Consider the following 10,593-nt stretch of genomic DNA (forward strand, 5'->3'; position numbering starts at 1 on the left):
AGAAGTCGACAAATCCTATGTAGAAGTCAGTGACCTGGCAAGTGAGCACACATACCTAGCTCCCTCCAGGACCAGCAATAAAACGGGGCTCCTCAGCCTGGGGGATTTGGGCTCCACCCCCGGGGACCATTGGCAATGTCTGCAGGCACTTCTGAGGGTCCCAGTTGGAGGCAGGGACGTTTGCTACTGGCATCTATCACGTAGAGGACAGGAACGGAGCAGGCGCACCCCACAGCAAAGAGGGACCCAGCCCAAAATATCAAGAGCATCAAGGTTGACAACATCTGCTCTGGAACACACCCAGAACCTCAGAGGCACCCCTCCCCCCTAGCACCCCTCCCCCCGACTCCTAGTTATTTCCTCCCTCCCTCCCAGAAGGTAACTGCTGTGCTCACGTGTACATTAACTTTGGCCACTTTTGAGTCTTACATAAATAGAGCCGTAGAGCTTATACCCTTTTGTGTGTGGTCTCTCTTTTGCCCCCAAAACTATGCGTGTGAAACGTACCCACGCGATTGCTTGTAACTATACTTCGTTCGCTGCATTGCTGTGTATTTTTCGATCCGATAAATGAAACATAACCTATTTCTCCACTTCTCTGTTGGTGTATCATTTGGGTGGCTGTCGGGTGTTTTGCTGCAGTGGACACTCTTGTGTATATGCCTTTTAGTGCCTGATTTATGTTATTCATGCTGGGTACACATCTAGGATTGGGGTTTTTAGGTCATAGGATACGTGCATACTTCATTAGCAACTACGAAGAGGTTTTACCAAACGGTGGTTCCTATTTGCTCTCTTAGCAGTGGGTTAAGGGGCCGGTTCACCAACATCTTTCTACTGTCAGTCTTCTTAGTTGTAGCCAATCTGGGGGTGTGGAGTGGTGTCCCGCTGTGGTTCTAATTTACCTTTCCCCAAATGGCAATGACATTGAGCCCTATGAGACAGGCTCTTGGCCATTTGAATAACCTCTTTGGGGAAGGGCCTACTTAAATCTTCTGCCTTTGAAAAATTGGATTCTTGGGCTCTTATCAATTTGTGGAAACTCTGGAGATAGTAAGTCTTTTTTTGGATGTGCTTAATGGTAACGACTTCTTCCAGGCTGTGGTTTGCCTTTCTAATCTCTTAGTGTCTTTGTGTGAAACAGAATCTCCTAATTTGAATGAAAAGTAATTTAGCATTTTTTTTAATAGTTAGAACTTTCTGCATCCTATTGTTAACCCAACATTGATGAAGATATTCCCCTGTGTTTTTTTCTTGAAGTTTACTATTTTCCCTGTTTATATTTAGCTGTTTGATCCATTTGAATTCATTCTGTGTATGGTGTGAGGTAGGGGTAAATGTTCATTTATTTCCCTACACCTGTTTTCATTGAAGGACCATCCATTGTCCAGTGAATCACTGGATGTTTCTTGTAAATCAGGTGGCTGAATATATATTAATCTGTTTCTTACTCTCTTCCTTGGTTTGTTCATTTTTGTGTTTACACTATACTGGTTTTAATTACTATGGTGTTAACTCCTCTGATTTTGTTTTCTTCAAGATTGCCTTAATTCCTCTAGGCCCATTGTTGTTTCATATAAACTTAAAAATTAGATCACCATAGTGTGCCTTTGGAGACTGCAGAAAGACCCACGTATGTGGTCATTTAATTTTCAACAAAAGGACCAAAGTAATTCAATAAAGGAAAGGATAATATTCTGAACAAATGAGGCTGGACAGCTGCCTATTGATATGGGAAAAATATGAATGACAATGCCTACTTCACATGATGCACACAACTTAGCTCAAAATGTATGATGGACCTAAATGTAGAAGCTAAAACTACAAAAATTCTAAAAGAACACTTAGGAGAGAACTCTTTGCTATGCTGAGGTTTGCGAAGCTTCATAAAAGAGTCGTAAAAGAAGAAAATCGGTAAGTTGGGTTTCATCAAAATTGAAGACTTCTGGGGTGCTTAGGTGGCTCAGTTGTTTGAGCGACTGACTCTTGGTTTGGCCCAGGTCATGATCTCATGATTTTGTGGGTTCCAGCCCCGCATCGGGCTCTGCACTGATGGAGTAGAGGCAGCTTGGAATTCTCTCTCCGTCTCTCCCTGCCCTCCCCTGCTCGTGCTCTCTCTCTCTCTCAAAATAAATAAGTGAACTTTAAAAAAATGGAAAATGTCTGCTCTTTGAAAGGCACTATAAAGAAAATTAAAATGTAAGCTTGGGAGAAAATATCACCATATATATCTGAAAAGGGCTTGTATCCGGAATTTATAGAACGTAACATAATTGTGCATATGCATATTCTTTTAATTAATACTAAGAAAACAAAAAATCCAACTTAAAATGGGCAAAAGATCAAAATGGGACACTTAACAAAAGAAGGTACATAAATGGCTAATAAGGACGTGAAAAGATATTTAACTTGATTATTCATCAGGGAAATATAAATTAAAACCACATTGTGATACCACAACACATTCACCAGAAGAGCAAAAATTGACAAGATCGACAATGCTAAATTTTGACAATGCTGTGGGATAATTGGAGCTTTTATTTATTGTTCAACCATTTTGAAAAATATTCTGACAGTTTCTTATACAGTTCAACATACATTTGCTATATGACAAATTTACTCTTAACTGTCTACCAAAGAGAAGTGAAAATCTGTGACCGTACAAAGACTTGTATGTGAATGTCCTTGATGGCTGTATTCACAGTAGACTCAAACGAGAAAGAACCCAAATGTCCATCATCTGGTGAATGCATACATAAATTATGGTATATTCAATCAATTATGGTATATTCAAATGATGGTATACTTCAAAATTATGATATATTAAAAAATTTCAATATTTGTAAACTTTATTTCCTCTCCTTGCTATATATATCGTTCTGACAAAGACCTCCAGTGCCATGTTGAATAAAAGGGGCTTTTAGGATAGGTACCTTAGGGGCGCCTGGGTGGCGCAGTCGGTTAAGCGTCCGACTTCAGCCAGGTCACGATCTCGCGGTCTGTGAGTCCGAGCCCCGTGTCGGGCTCTGGGCTGATGGCTCAGAGCCTGGAGCCTGTTTCCGATTCTGTGTCTCCCTCTCTCTCTGCCTCTCTCCCGTTCATGCTCTGTCTCTCTCTGTCCCAAAAATAAATAAACGTTGAAAAAAAAAATTAAAAAAAAAAAAAAGGATAGGTACCTTATATCAGATTAAATGAATTTTTCACTCCTAGTTCACTGAGGTATTTTTAAAAATTTATTAACAGATAATGAATTTTATCAAAGGCTTTTTCTATTGAAATGATTATATTGTTTTCCTTCTTTATTCAGTGAATGAGGTAGCTTGCGACAGTTGACTCTTGAATGTTAAGTCAACCTTGTGTTTCTAAGATATAACCTTGATCGTAATATGTTATCCTTTGTGTATATTGCTGGATTCCATTAGTTAATACTTTGTTCAGAATTTTTTTGCATCAGTGTTTGTGAATTAGCTTTGCCTGTTGTTTTCCTTTCTTATAATTTCCTTCTCCCATGTTGGTGTCAGTAGAGTGATCAGCTCATTCTGATGCTCTTGAGACTTCCTGGTCACAATACTGAAGGAACACCCTCAGTCCCAGGCAGTCAAGGACACTTGGTCACTCGAGGTGTCAGTGTTATTCTGGCCTCATAAATGAGTTGGGGAATATTTCCTCTTTTCCAATTCTCTGAGTTTTTTTTTTTTTTTAAAGATGGGGATAACTTCTTTCTTAAATGTTTGAAAAGATTTATTGGCCAAGTCATCTCGGCCTAGAATTTCCTTGGAAAGTTTTAAATTATGGATTTAATTTATTTAACGGATACAGGAGTATTCTTCTAGTATTGGTTTCATTAAGTTGTTTTTCAAGGAATTTGATAGATAAATTCCTTAGATAAAATGTTATCTAAGTGGTCAAATTTCCTGGCATAGCAGGCCAGGTTTTTAAAAATTTCTTTCAATTTTGTCGCATAATTTTCTGTGTAGAGGTCTTGCAGTATTTACTAGATAATTCTTATGTATTGGATCATTTTTGATGCCACTGTAAATTATCTTTTTATTTATTTTTAAATGTTTTTAATTTATTTTTGAGAAAGACAGAGCATGAGTGGGGGAGGGGGAGAGAGGGAGACACAGAATCTGAAGCAGGCTCCAGGCTTCAAGCAGTCAGCACAGAGCCCGACATGGGGCTCGAACCCACGAGCTGTGAGATCATGACCTGGGCCAAAGTTGGATGCTCAACCGACTGAGCCACCCAGGTGCCCCTAAATTATCTTTTCAAAATTTCATGTTCATACTCTTTCTTGCTGGTAAATCAAAATATTATTGCTTTCACATTATTTTACATTGAACTTATATGTAATTTTATGTCTGGCTTGACTTCCTTATTAATTCTCATAATCTTTCGAATTTTAAAAATATTATATGTACAAAAATAGTTGTCTATGAATAATGCTATTTTTATTTCTTTCTTACCAGTACATATTCATTACTTTTAAATTTTCTTTACTTCTCTTTCTTCTTTTCTTCTTTTTTTCTCCTCATTTACCTCCTTTTCTCCTCCTCCTCCTCCTCATTCTCTTTTTTCTTCTTCCTCTTTCTTTTCCTTTTCTTTTTCTTCTTTTATTGAACTAGAATGAACTCCAAATGTTGAATAGATACAGTATATATCAATACTGTGCATCTCCCTGCAATCCCCCATTTCGGAGGAAAAGTTTTCAATACTGCACTTGTAAGTTTTTAATTATGTTTTAAAATATCTTTTTGCTTTGAGGAATCCAAAAGATAAAACAATTTCATAATTAAATGAATTTAATATCTTAAATTTAAAAGTCTCGGGGCACCTGGGTGGCGCAGTCGGTTAAGCGGCCGACTTCAGCCAGGTCACGATCTCGCGGTCCGTGAGTTCGAGCCCCGCATCAAGCTCTGGGCTGGTGGCTCAGAGCCTGGAGCCTGTTTCCGATTCTGTGTCTCCCTCTCTCTCTGCCCCTCCCCCGTTCATGCTCTGTCTCTCTCTGTCCCAAAAAATAAATAAACGTTGAAAAAAAAAATTAAAAAAAAAAAAAGTCTCAAAGTAGACAAAACTTGGTATCCAGAAGAAAAAAAAAGCAGATTTTGGGTCTGGAATATAGCCTCTACTCAAACATATTTTTCTTTTCTTAATAGTAAACCACTTTTTGAGCAACTGTGCTTACAACATATTAAAATATAAATTTCTCTGGAAAAAATCTTATTTATGTAAGCCAAGAAATGCCCTCTCAAGCCCAATCCCCTTTTCTTACCTTGAAAATTTACCTTCCAAGACCAACAGTGAAGCGACAAAAGCTTCTTGATTGACAATTTTTCCTGTGCCTTACCCTCAAAGCTACCCTTCTCTCACTAACAGCATCGGGGTGGAGACTGAGACCATGCCGGGACCTCAAGCTGGGTGCAGATGGTTACAAAAGCTTCACAGCTCGTGGAGGACCCTCAGGGTATGGTGTCCCTTCTCATACCTGTACACCAAACCCAGCAAAACACGGCCTCGGTGAATGTCAGATGCCAGCCCTGGAGATGCTGATTTCTATTTCCTCTAAATTTGATTTTGAATTTGATGGGATTGATTTACAGGTGAACTTTCTGAGAGGCTGCTATGTGGTCATAGAAGTTCAGCCACCATCACGGGTCATCTCCCTGTTATACCTCGGCAAACAGACTTCATCTGAAACACATGCCAAGATGTCAACGTGTTAATATATGAATGATTGCTCATGATTGCTTTTGGTTTTCCACGTGTCTACTCAGTATTATTCCACCACCTAGTTTGTGATCAGCTCATCTGTGTTTGTGGAGCCCCATCACACACTCATCGTTGTGCCGGGCATCACGAGAGTACATTCTAGACTCTGTCCTCCAAGAGCTTTGTTCCATGTGGGGGCACCATCTACAGCAACCCAGGTGAAAACAAAGAAAGAATTAAGTTCTAAGTCTTCCGTCCCTGTCTTTGAGGGCAAATGTTGGTTTAAGGGCTAGAGACAGTAGTTACAAAGATGTAAAGGACGTATGGGTGAGCTTGAAGGATTCCTGGTCTTAAATCAAAAAACATTGAGAGGTGTGGGCAGGAAAACGAGACTGAATGAAACCACAATTGGCTGAATATATTTCTTTGGCTTCATTGCCAGTGGCAAATCCTGCCACCGATACCTTTAAAACCAATCCCAAATCCAGCCTTTGCACCACCAGCATCCTGGTCCAAGTCACCGCCATGGTGACCCAGGTTTTCAGTAGCATCCTCCTGACTTTCTGTGAATCCACCTCTGACTCTATACCTCTTGCACATGCGTAGAATCCGACTTTGCCCTGCTCAGCTCTTTGGTGGTTTTCCATCTCAAAGAAACCAAACCCGAGTCCTTCCAGTGTCCCAGGCCTTCCACGATCTGCCAATCTCCAAGCACATAGTTTTCTTGGGGTTCTTCAAACATCCCCAGCTCATCTCTCCTGGCCTTTGGAGTTGACGGTCCCGTGCTTGGAACCATCTTAGCTCACAAGACTGACTTTGTCCCACCATGGAGGTCTTGACTAAAATACCACTTCTTCCTAGAAGCCTTCCTCCACCACCTTGCCTGATCACTCCCTAAGCCTCTCCCAGCCTCATCTTGTTCTAGCATTTGTCATCACCTGAGACCACAGGTGAGTGCTTTGTCCCCTCTGCCATCTGCTCTGAGTTTAGATGCCAGGCTCATGGCAGATGGCCCGTAAATATTAGGTGAATAAGTGAATGCTCGATTCACACCCAGCTCCACTCCACTAGACTTCCAATGGGGCTCAGTCCTCTGCCCATGGCGGCAGGGCTATGTTCTCTCCTGATAAAACATCTTAAAGCTGTATTGTGTTCAGAAACCCCTTGGGACCTAGAGGCCCCCACAGAAGAGAGTGCCAAGTGTCTCTATAGAGTGCTGACTGTGTGAGAACACCCCCAGGTTCCCTCTCTTTTGTCTGTGGAGCGGCTGTGAGTCTAAACTCAGACTCAGTCACAGGGAGGAATAGAAACCCCCGCCAAAGCGTTTTGCCTGCCCCTCTTGGCGCACTTGCTTAGCACGGGGCAGGACCTATCTGTTATTTTATAAAAGGAGTGTCTGTGTTCAGAAGACTCTCTTATGCGAAGTTTCTGAAAAGGTTTGCTTACCTTACTTACTAATTAAAGGCAAGTCACATTTTTTCCCCTCCCTGGTCTCTGCAGTCATACCACCAATGGCTATTTGATAGCCACAGCCATATTGGGTTACACAGATGCCCGCGATAATGCCATTCGCTGTGACGATTCAGTCGACAAGGCTGGGTGACTTGGTGGAAGGAAGTATTTCCCGATTGGACTACCCTGTTGGCAGCCTGCTTACCATCACGCTTGCTTTTATAATGAAAAAGGAAAATATTTCTGCTTTGGATGATGGCGGCTCCAGAAATGGTGAGTAAAGTGGGGGGGGGGGGGGCTGGGGAAGTGAGTCTCTTCTGAAAGGGGATTTCTCAACATTTTCCAGTGTTCTGAAACTGACCGCCAATGGCCTGTCTGGGAAGGGACTTCTGTGCCCAGGTTCAAGGTTTCAGAAACCATTTTACCATTTGTTCTTATTCTGGTCATAAAGTTAAGCTGTGTAATTTGCCACATGCTGATAGTAGGAAGCAAGTAACAGCAAGAATCAAAGGCAAAAATGCTGGATGTGAATTTATTAGTTTTCTAAGGTACCCTTCAAAGCCACTCTTGAGATGGAAATGAAACCAATCCTTTTAGCACATAACTCCTGCTTAGATTTTCCTAAGACCACAAAGACAAAGTGTGCGTTCAATGGCTTCGTAGCTTCCTTTCAAATCTCAAACATTGCCACCAACCGAACAGAAAGATGTAAGTGTCTATGCTTATATGCCCGTAGGAACCTCTTTTGAGGAAGCAGGTTCCCAGAGAACTCATGCCTGACTGATGCCTGGGAGGGCGAGTTGGGATTTCCTTGGGAACATTCCGCCATTTTCTTGCTCACTCCACCCCTCTTAGAGTTGCAGGAATGACTTCCAGAGGCTTTTGACCTCTCTGGCTTTGTGATAGGTGCAATTCTCTTGGAGGAAACAGAGCCCCAGTGTGGCTCTGATGCAAGCCAGCGGTCCCCAGCCACTCCTCCCTTTGCTGTGTGGGAGACGGGGCATCCAGAAGGCATGGATATTTTCATCCTTAACTAGGTCATGTCCGCGTGAGCCCGGGAAGGGCTGTGTTTACAGGAAACTACAAATACGGTGGGTGAGCATCCCCTCCCTGGTGCCATCTACATTTTTGGGGCACGGACATTACGTGAGTATAAAAAACTTGTCATGTTTACGATAGGTGTCCCACAGGTGCTGGCAAAGGGATGAGTTTACATGGGACAAAGAATGCAGACAAGAGAAGGAAAGTGCTTTGAAAGTGACTTATCTTCTGAAAAATAATGGTGCAGTAATTTCTAAATCGTGAAAAGGCATATCTCTAAAAATGGCTAGTGAATTGGTTTTAAGATTGGTAGCCTACACAAGGGGAAAGTCATTATTTTAGCGGAAGTAAGTTCATAGTTTTTTACTAACTCTGGAAGTTTCTCTGTTACCTGCTGTGGCTTGGAAAAAAATGCGTTCTCACTGGACAAATGGTTTGATTAATCGGTATTGAATGTGCTTTATGTGGATTGTTAGATTTCAGAGATTTAACTTGTCAAAGATGCGTTGATGCTAAAACTATAAACAGGGAAACAAATGCTTTTTGTTCTTCCCGGTGAAGGAGGTGGAGGTCGATGTGGAGCCAAGTCTCAGAGGTCCTGAAATAGTCACCATGGGGGAAAATGACCCACCCGCGGCTGAGGCCCCCTTCTCCTTCAGATCGCTTTTTGGACTTGACGATTTGAAAATAAGTCCTGTAGCACCAGGTAGGTGGAACCAGGTATGATTTCTGGGGAAGCGTCCCCAGAATGTCCCTCTGGGCACACACCCCACCAGGATTTCTCACACCCACAACCTGGATGCTTGCATTTCCTTGGGTTTACCGAACCCTGGAGAGGGCATCACCTTGTCCAGCCCCTTACCAACTCCCAGAGAGAGAAGTTTGCATTCTCTGGATGGAGGTTTTCAGAAATTGAGACTCCAGTTGCCCCTGGGAGTTAGGAGTCAAGTCCTGCCGGGAAATCTCTGAGCCCCCCCTCCCCCTGAAAGTCCTAAGAACTAGGACTCACCAGCTCTTCCAAGAAATTTAAAATAAGCTGGGCATTGCTGAAGGTATTCGATGCCCAGATTAAAATCCAACTGTAGGAGACAGGAGCCGCTCTGAGCAACAAGGAAGGAAAGCTGGTTTTGTAAAGAGGTCACAAACACAGGACTTGTCACGGTGAGCCGTAGCTCTCTGGTCCTGGGTGCTCTCAGGAGTGCTGACCTCTGGGACCGGAAAGGGGGTCACCTGGGGTCTCTGGCTGAGGTTCCAGAAAACACGGAGTGGGGGCTGCCCTAATGATTCTTTTTAAACCCTCTGGACAATTGTGGTTGGGGGGGTGGTGGAGAAGACTTGAGGTAGGACAGGTTTTAAAATACAGCTCAAAAAGTTGGCAAAAATATAAGTTTAAAAAATACCCTATCACCTGACCCCCAGGATATATTATGTTTGTCTTCATTCTCTTCCTGTCCTTGCTGATAAGTACACATTCACGCACAGTATGGGTCCAGACGGGTGTTTTTCCATGTATGCCTTGGTTTTTATAAATGCCTTCATTCATAACATCACAACATCCCATCAAGTAGATGTGTAATTTACATGGTTTTTAAAAATCATAATTTGACATACAATTGTTTCTAATATTTTTATAGTACGAATAATATGAGCAGGAATAACACCATACACAGTCACCTCTGCTAACTTTTGATGACTTCTTCATGATTAATTCCTAGTGGTAAGAATTTAGTAGTGCTTTTTTTTTTTCAACGTTTATTTATTTTTGGGACAGAGAGAGACAGAGCATGAACGGGGGAGGGGCAGAGAGAGAGGGAGACACAGAATCAGAAACAGGCTCCAGGCTCTGAGCCATCAGCCCAGAGCCCGACACGGGGCTCGAACTCACGGACCGCGAGATCGTGACCTGGCTGAAGTCGGACACTTAACCGACTGCGCCACCCAGGCGCCCCAAGTAGTGCTTTTTTTAAAAAAAATGAGCAATGTATTGTTCTTTATAGAAATTTAGAAAACACAGTTAATCAAAAATACTTTTTTACTTTTTATTAAAATTTTTTTAATGTTTATTTATTTTTGACAGAGAGAGAGAGACAGAGCATGAGTTGGGGAGGGGCAGAGAGAGAGGGAGACCCAGAATTTGAAGCAGACTCCAGGCTCCGAGCTGTTAGCACAGAGCCCGACACGGAGCTTGAACCCACAAACCATGAGATCATGACCTGAGCTGAAGTCGGACGCTCAATGGACTGAGCCACACAGGCGCCCCCAAAAAGATTTTTTTTAATTGCCCACAATTTTACCATTATTCAGAGATAACCCTATTTGTGCTTTAGTATTGTATTTCTTGCCTTTTTCTGTCCAGCATATCAGCATTTTCCTTTGGAAGTGACATATACG

This window comes from Prionailurus bengalensis, chromosome C2 (genome assembly GCF_016509475.1).
Source record: "Prionailurus bengalensis isolate Pbe53 chromosome C2, Fcat_Pben_1.1_paternal_pri, whole genome shotgun sequence".
NCBI classification, from domain to species: domain Eukaryota; kingdom Metazoa; phylum Chordata; class Mammalia; order Carnivora; family Felidae; genus Prionailurus; species Prionailurus bengalensis.